We start from the raw sequence: 9,236 nt of genomic DNA on the forward strand, positions 1-9,236 counted from the left end.
TCTAGTACGTCATTTATTGAATTATGTTTCTAAGAACACTAATGTTTTCATGTGATAATTAGATGGCTACACTCTTTACAGGTGTCTGGGTTACAAAACTATGTTTTTGCAAGATCAGGCACATCACTTTATCTCAATAAGTTTAGCCTTCATCATGCATGTAAAAGCAAACGATCAAGAACAGCCATAAGGAGAAGGTGGCAGCTGGAGAAATATAATAAGGAGACAAGAAGGAAAAAGTATTATCACTGGGGGTGGGACTTGTTATTTTTCACAGTTCCAGTTTCCTAAGTACCAGAATACCGAGGATATGGTGGTGTGGTTGTTTTGCAGAGTGGGAGCATCTTATTAGTTCAGTATCATACATAGTCCCCACAATGAAGCGAAAACATTTTGAGTTTTCCAAAAAAATCCCCCAATCCCAATATTGGGATTCGAGAATATAAAAAGTACCAAAATTTGTCAAGAAATATCAGGTTTTGCACACTCCTTGCAACCCTTCCCTGGGGATGGTGTGCTTATTCCAGGAGACAGTTGTGGACCCAGGGGTAAGAGGGAAGGAGAGGTGGGAGAAAGCAAGGAGATGCTAACTCAATGCTGAAGTAAACTACAACTACAATTTTATTGATTACAGTCATTAAAGCATTGGTGAGGCATGGGGGGGGGCAATCCATCCATTGGGGGACCCACTTGCCATCTGATGGTGACCCTGCCAGCCTGATTGCTGGTATAAACCAAAAGGGATGGCATATTTTGGAATCTCACATGGGTGCAAGCCACTGTGTAGTTCCCTTGCCAACTGGGAGTGAAACTGGATGACAGCCTCTGAGATGGGCATGCCCTCGAATGGGTCCGCCCCACTTGGGGGAGATAGACATGCAGTCTATCCCACTTGGGGGAGATAGACATGCAGTCACTGCCTGCCCTGTTAATCTGGCCCCATGCCCAAACTTCCACAGGAGAAGGGCAGGAAAACTGCCCAGCTCCTATCAACACACTCTTAAAGCTGCAGCCAAGATCAGAGCTCAGACTGAATCCCATGAAGTCACATTTCCTTCCGTCATCCTGAAAGTGTAACCCCTTCAGCCATGAACAGGGTTTCCTACTGAACAGAGGTGTTCAGGTATTGAATTTGAGGCTGCAATCATACACACTAAATAATGCACTTTCAGTCCACTTTTAAATGCACTTTACAACTGGGTTTTATTGTGCGAACTTGCAAAATCCAGCTAGAAAGTGGACTGAAAGTGCATTATTTAACGTGTGTGATTGCAGCCACAGTGCCGCCTGCTGCCTTGATGGAGTGGCTCACTGCCCTACTCACTTTCCTCCTGGTAGCAATGGAAAACAAAACCACAACTGAAAAGAATGAATTACATTAAATCATAACAAAATGCTAACAGTGATTATTTGAAGCACAGATATATTAAGGCAAAGGAATCTAAAGGTCATCTTAAAGTAAGAGTCAAAGGGAAAAAAATATCTTAAAGGATATCAAAATGTCTGTGAAAATACAAAAAATCCACAGTAAATCTGAAATCTTCCCATCAGGAGTTCAAGGGAACAGAAGGTCCTCTTAATGAATGGCAGTAAATCATCAGACAACAGGAACCTGTTTCGAAGAGAGATCTTTCTCAAGTCCAATTGCTGTAATAAAATATATGCAGACAGAGACCTCACTCAGAATGTTTCCATAATCTCAAAATGCTGCAAGGCAATGAGCACCCAAGCAGTCAAACATTTGCCAGAAAAGCCACACTGCTTTCCACTGCTGTCTTACCCATGACTTCTCTTTATTTGGGTTCACTTTTCTCCTTGTGACATGTGTTTTCTCAGAGGAGATGGCCCTTGCCAGCTGTGCCTCTCCAGGAGCTCTGGCCAAAAGAAACAAGTATTGGGGATGTAGGAGAACAGGGTCAATAGGTCAGCCTTGATGGCAAGAGCGAGATCTACACTCCCCCAGCAGGCAAGGTTATTCTCCCCTACTTGGATAACCCATTTGTCTGGCAGTCCATGGTGGTCCAGGCATGGGTTGCTAGGAATGGGTTCCAGTGTATTCCCTGACCTCCCTTTTAGGTGATGCAAAGTAAACTGTCTAGGGCTAGGCCCAGACAGGAATCTCAGCCGGTTGCCACTGCAAAAGTCCCTGCCCAGTGAATAATGCTGTGGCCTCAGATGCACACTGCCTTGCAGTGGGTAGCCATAACTGGAAATGGGAACAGTTAGTGAGAGGCCAAAAGTGAGGGCAAATGTATGACTAGTAAGCTGAGGATCTCCACTGCCCAATTGCTTGGATGCAGGCCAGCTTCAGCCTGATCCCCACCACTGCAATGGTGACCACAATTCTGAAAATGAGAGGCCTCCAAAGTCCTTGGAGCAGCCCAAGGGCAGCCAGCACAGTCTGCATGATGCCAACAAAATGGAACTGTGTGATGAAGGACCTTTAGGCATGGATGAAAAGAGGGCCTGGGGAGTGAGGCTGCATTGTCAAGAATTCCACAGTTGACTGGACTGAGCAGGGCTGTCCCTCCAGCTGCAATCCAGAGGTGGATGACAGACCCACACCTTCTCTGTTTTATCTTATATCTCCTCAGAACCACCTAAAGTTCTGATCCCTGAATGGAGATGTCCTCCTAGACCATTCCATGCCTGGGACAGTTCCCAGTTGCCACAACCAGCTCACTGATCCAGAGAGCATCATAAAAGGCCAATGTGAAGGCTGCCTGGAAAAGTTCAGCCTTAGATGTGGACCAGCAGACCTTAGGGAGCTGCTGCAAAAGTCCTTTAAGCATTGTGTAGTAAGTTGATAGGCTTTCGGGTGTTGTGTGTTGAGGGGGCAAGCCAAAATCTTTAAGGAGATCAGTTGCTGGTGGACCGTTGACTCAGAGGTGGGCCATCTGCCCACATCCCCCAGACCTGGGGTGACCAAACTGTGGTCTGGAACCACATGTGGCTCTTTCACACATATTGTGTGGCTCTTGAAGCCCCCACTGCCCCAACAGTTGGCTTGGAGAACACTTTTCTCTCTTTAAATCACTTCTCCAAGTCAAGCCAGCAGGTGGCTTGGAGAATGCATTTAAAGTTAAAGTTGCTTTCTTTTTACCTCTTCCTCTCTCCCGCACCCTCCCCAACTATTTTCCTTCCTTCCTTCCTTGCTTCATCTGACATTCATGTCTTTCAGCTCTCAAACATCTGACATTTATTCTCTGTAGCTCTTATGTTAAGCAGGTTTATCCATTTCTGCCCCAGACCCACTGGAAAGGCCAAGATGCTCACAGAAGCCTGCAAGTAGCCTCTGGAATTAGAACTGATCTCCAGACTACAGAGATTTATTACCCTGGATGAAATAGTTTTGGAAGATGGACTCTGTAGATTTATACCTTGCTGAGGTCCCTCCCCAAAACCTCTCCAAGTCCCCCCCCAAAAAAAAATCTCTAGGAACTTTCTAACTTGGAGTTGGAAATTCTACCTGCAAGTGAAGACAGAAGGGTGAAATGGAACAAAATACTCCCTGAATAATCAGCTGCTCCCAAAAACCAACAGCTGTTCTGGGAAGGGGTCCAGGTGGCATCTGGTGGAGTTGGGGGCAGTGCTCTGAACCTCTCCTGCTGAAAGCAAGACAAGGCACTTGCAATGTTGTTATTTGTGCCTGAAATATACTAAGCTGAAAAGAAGATGTCAGCAGAAAGGCGTGCCAGGACAAACCAATGCACCAGAATCATGTTAGTTGTTATCAGCTGACAACCTCTATCATTGCCTGGTTGTCACATCAGAAGTGAACCTTCCTGTTCCTGAATAGGTCCCACCAAATGACTACTGCCATTAGGAAAAAAATTATAAGAAATTGCAAGTGTGTTCCCCCAGAGGACAATTCTCACTGGGTCTTGACTGTGTGCATGCAATTGTGGCTGTGGCACTGCTTTACCATGAAGGCATGTATCAGAGGTTTTTGATTATAGAATATGAGTCCTTCAGGCTGGGATGCAACTTGATGGCCTGGGTGGCAGTCCCTCTGAATTCTTCATCTGAAAAAGATTTCTCGCTAAGCATATCTAGTCTGTAAGTTTGCATGTATGCCTGGGAGCAAACAACCTATGTGCAAAACAGTGATAGCCCATACCAGGGGCTACAGAAACCCAGAAAAGGGGAACAAATGCATAACATCTGGCAAAATAGATCACTCAAAGAGTACCTGCTTTGTAGGATCCAAATGGAAAAACAATTCTGCAGAAGGCCAAAGGGGAAGTAGTCTGGATGGGAACTCTTTAAATATTTGATGAGCAATAAGTTAAATGCTAATTGAATACCATGATGATTTCCTCCCCAGGACAGATCACAATTAACATTTAATTTATTATAAAATATTAAAAATTATGAAATATCCGAGGGCAATGAAAATGTCACCCAAATTATTTCAGGACAAAGTGTCAAGGGATAAGAGGTCAGGCAAGCATTTGAAACTCCTGTGACAATACAAGCCTGAATGCGCTGGGAATGTTTCTGATACAGCTTTGCCTATTGTTGGTTAGTGCATGTGAAAATATAAAAAGAGATTAATCTTGGGCTACTATCTGTCAACATCAGGCAGGCAGACCTCCCAAAATGACATTAGCATTAGCCTCTGTGATTTTCCTAGCAGAGTTCTTCTGAAGAATGATGTTGAGATTTTTGGAAAAACAGAAATTATTCATACACATAAATAAAGATGTTGGCCCTAAAGCTAACTGAAATTAGTTGTGTTTAAGTCCTGTTAAAATCTAAGGGACAAAATAGTAGCAACTCACTGATTAGCAATTCATGGGGATTAAGAATGGCCGCACAAGTACACATTTTGATCCCACTATCAGGAAACTCATGTGAGTGTTCACCTTCTTACAAATTTACTGTGACTGAAACAGGTGCTTGCCAAGCATTTTAAGTTGCCTTATGCACTTCTTTGTAGTTCACAGGAGTTTTGATGTCCTGAAAATAATTGTACAATGCAGATGAGCTCTCCTGGACACTCCCTGAGCCTAGAGTTTACATTAAGGTCATATGAAATGTGGTGGTCATCGCACATTAAAGTTCATCAAGTCTTTGTATTAACCATGGAATGTCTGTCCTGATCACAACAAATAGCCAAAACAGAACCATGGTGAGCTGAAGAAAGTCACCCAACCATGTATAGTTTAGCCACTTTAATTTCTACCATGGCAGGAATGACAGACTTATCATTCTGTCGACAGCATTACAGGGTGAAGTAGATGCAAGGTTGGTATGCCCCAGCTGAAATTAACCACTGATGATTGATCTCACATTCATTTATCATTTAATTAGTGTAGCATTCAGTAGTCATCTGCATGAGTGAACAGGCTATTGCAGATCTAACACCAGAGATGCAACATTTTCATATCGATGTTACACATAATGTTTTTAGAGTCAGTAGAGATATCCAACCAACTGTAGTTAAGCATACAATAACTAGATGTAAAGATTTCAAGTGATAAATGTGTATGTGTGAGCCAGCCCCTTGACTTGCCTGGGCACATAGGTGAAATAACTTTTTTGGTTTCCTGGAAGAGAAATGTGTATCCTCCAATAGAAATAGACATGGCTTCTTTTTTTAAAAGAGGAATGCAGTTCCTGCTGGCTTGGTGTCAGTGAGTGTGGCCTAATATGCAAATAAGTTTCTGCAGAGCTTTTTCTACAAAAAAGCCTTGTGTGAAACAATGGTGACATCAGGGGGTGTGGCCTAATATGCAAATGAGTTTCTGCTGGGCCTTTTCTTTAAAGAAAAAAAGCCCTGGAAATAGAACATTATTGTTTAGGATAGACAGTGGTAATCTCTGGCACAGTGACCTAGTTGCATATGCTTCCCTGGCACCACTGCAACATTCCCCCCATGATAATCTACAAATTCATACTTCATATGTCACATTCTTGGCTATTTCTGGAAGACTAGGATTAAGAGATGACACTGAGTAGGATTGAGGGGCATTAACAGAAAGCAAAGAGCACTGGTTTTTGTTTTGCTTGCACATTTTGACACTCTTAAGGCAAATGTAAGGGAAGGAGGCATAGCACAGCCAAATCTCATCAGACTTCAGAAGCTAAGCAGGGTTGGTACTTGGATGGGAAACCAGTGACAAATCACCTCTGCTTCTCACTTGCCTTGAAAGCCCCTTGTATTTTAAATTACTCAAAGAACATGTTCAAAAACCAAATTTACCTGGGTTGAGATGACTATTTTCTATCAAGTAGAAAATTTTCTATCAAGTAGACATCTCATACAATTGCATTCTGGATGACACCAGGCCATGTAGCACCAGTACTGGATCCAGTCTAGCCCCCTGATCATCATCAGTATTCTTTTCTGGATGTGCAGTACAGAGAGACCAGTCCAAGCATATTGCTCAGTACAGGACTGTGTGATTTCTTCAGCTCGAATCAGTGATGTACTGCAATATGTCCTTCTCCTAGTGTGGTATATTACATCGCTGCCACTTACCTGCCCACTGGGTCCAGTATGGTGGCAGGTTCCTACAATGGCACAGTACATCAGTGTCATACCTAATTACCATTCTCGGAGGAGCAAGCCCATTAACAAGCTGAGCTGAAATCAGATCTGCATGCTAATTAGGAAACTGCCTCAGAGGATATTAATTAGGGGTGACACTTTCAGGGCAACTTCTACTTTCTTTCTTCATATCCCGTTTGAGACGTGCTGTGCTAAGTGAATACAGTACACATAGCAAAGAGGGGAGGGAAGGTGGTCTGTTGCTGAGACTCAGGAAGGTAATCATCCCTCTTAGGAGTTGCTGGAAATGATATCAAAACTCTGCTTGGATTTTCTGCACATATCCATATATTAGACTTGTATATAGAATGGTGTATCTTGGTTACAGCAGGGACTGAAAGATCTTTCCTTTTTCATTCTGTTTCTAAGAGGAATAATCTTTATTTATTATTTAAAACATTTATTAGCCACCTTTCTGCCTAATGGTGCTCAAAGCAGCTTACAAATATAGATAAAACACATATAATAAAATATATTAAAGACATAAAAAACAAACTTTAAAATCACTTCTCAGGACTGCTAGTAAACTTAAACAAATACAATCCTAAATAAAACCATCTTCTAATTCCTCCTAAAGATTGAACATGAGCGGGCCAAGTGATCAACCTGGGGAAGTTGTTCCATAATCATGGAGCTGCCACTGAAAACGTCATCTCCCATATATCCACCAAACTAGCTTCTTTGATAGATGGGACAATCGGAGAAGAAATGGCATGAACCAGGAAAATGAGATTTGGTTCGCGGTCGAGCCATGAATCAAACCATGAACGAAACCAGTCCGCTGGTTTGTGAACCAAGCCAGTTTGTTTTCCCTCCCAAACTGCCATGGGAGTTTTCCCTCCCAAACTGCCATGTGCCAGCATGATGATATCACTTCTGGGTGACGTCATCGTGCCGATGATGTCAGGGGGGGTTCCCCCCACTGGCCCAATGTGGCCCAGTGGATTGGGAACCTCCTGGGTAGGGGAACCCCCACCTGGATCGGGGGCTTGGCAGCTCTAGCTGCACATGCTTTTCTGTCTTCTCTCAGACATTCACACACACATGAAGCTGTGGTATGCTGAATTAGAACACTGGTCCATCAAGGTCTACTCAGACTGGCAGCAGATATCTAGAGCCTCAGGCTGAAGTCTTTCACATAAACTACTGCCTGGTCATTATAACTAGAGATGCAAGGGATTGAACCTGGGGCATTCTGCAGGCCAAGCAAAGGCTCTTCCACTAAGCCCTGTTGAAAGGATCACAGCTCTTTAAATGGGGTTTGGAGAAAGATGGGAAAACAGCTGAACAGAAAGAAACAGATTGCTCCCCACCACTCAGCTGTTTGGGGCTGTCTTGTGCAGTCCCTTTAAACTTTAAATTCTCTGCTGCTCAGCTGTTTGGGGGGCTTTCACCAGGAACAGAAGGCATAGGTTTAAAGGGACTCCCCTGCTTTCTGCTCCATCCACAAACTACCATAGCCCACCATGAACTGCTTTAAAAGTTGGCGGAAGTTCATGACAGAAGACATGTTACAAACGTCTGTTCATGAATCACCAACAGGGCAAAATACTTGATGAATTTTGCTTCATGGTTCAGTTCGTGCCCATCTATAGTCAGGAGGGCATCTCCATGTGATCTTAATTCCCAGGTAGGAATATATGGGGGAAGACAGTCCTTCAAATAACCCAGTCCCAAGCCATGTAGAGGTCAAAATCAGCACCTTGAATTGGACTCGGGAGTGGGTTGCTATCCAGTATAATCACTGTAACATCAGAGTCACATGCTCCCAATAGCTGACCTTGATCAGAAGCCTCCAAACACTCTTCAAATGCTCATTGGCAATTTGGATGTTTCCAAGATATAAGAATGTACGAACACACAGAGAGAGAGAGATGCCCACTCTTCAAAGGGAGCCCCACCAGACTTCATTGCAATAGCTCAGTCTAAATGTAACTAAGGTATAGGCCACTATGGCCTATATGACTGACCCAGGAACAGATTGCAGATAACAAAGAAGGCACTATCAATCACTGCAGTCACCTGGCTTTTGAAGGTGACTCCCTGCTGCAGTTTGTTTATTTACTTAATTTATACCCTACCTTTCACCCCAGTGGGGACCAAAGTAAATGACATCATTCTCCTCTCCTCCATTTTTTCTCTCACAATTCCATGAAGTAGGTTAGAATGAAAATTTGCAACTCACCAGCAAGTTCCATGGCAGACTGAGGATTTGAACCTGGATCTCCTAGATCCTAGATGAGCATTATAGCCATTACATGACACTGAATGTATGAGTATCTGCCACACAAGATAATAAGAATCATACTTTTCACAACCTCCCTTTAATTGGAAGGTCAAGAAAACTACAATTCCTATTGATCCTAGAGTTCCAGTAATCTCTATGCTTGCATAAGCAATGACTAACAGTTGGCTGCCTTTGGGATGATGAATGCTGCCAACTGTGTAGACACAGAAACATTTTAATTGTTGCTTCACTAAAAGTTTGAGGAAAATCACCATTATAAGCATGTGACTTATCAGTTAAAAGAGAAAATGGGCATTATAATCAAAATAAATTCAATTTAACAATTTTAATTTCTCAAAGAACATGTTCAAAAGCCAAATTCACCTAAGTTGAGATGACTATTTTTTTCTCAAGTAGAACACCTTATACAATTGCATTCTGCATGACAGCAGG

This window comes from Heteronotia binoei, chromosome 3 (genome assembly GCF_032191835.1).
Source record: "Heteronotia binoei isolate CCM8104 ecotype False Entrance Well chromosome 3, APGP_CSIRO_Hbin_v1, whole genome shotgun sequence".
NCBI classification, from domain to species: Eukaryota; Metazoa; Chordata; class Lepidosauria; order Squamata; family Gekkonidae; genus Heteronotia; species Heteronotia binoei.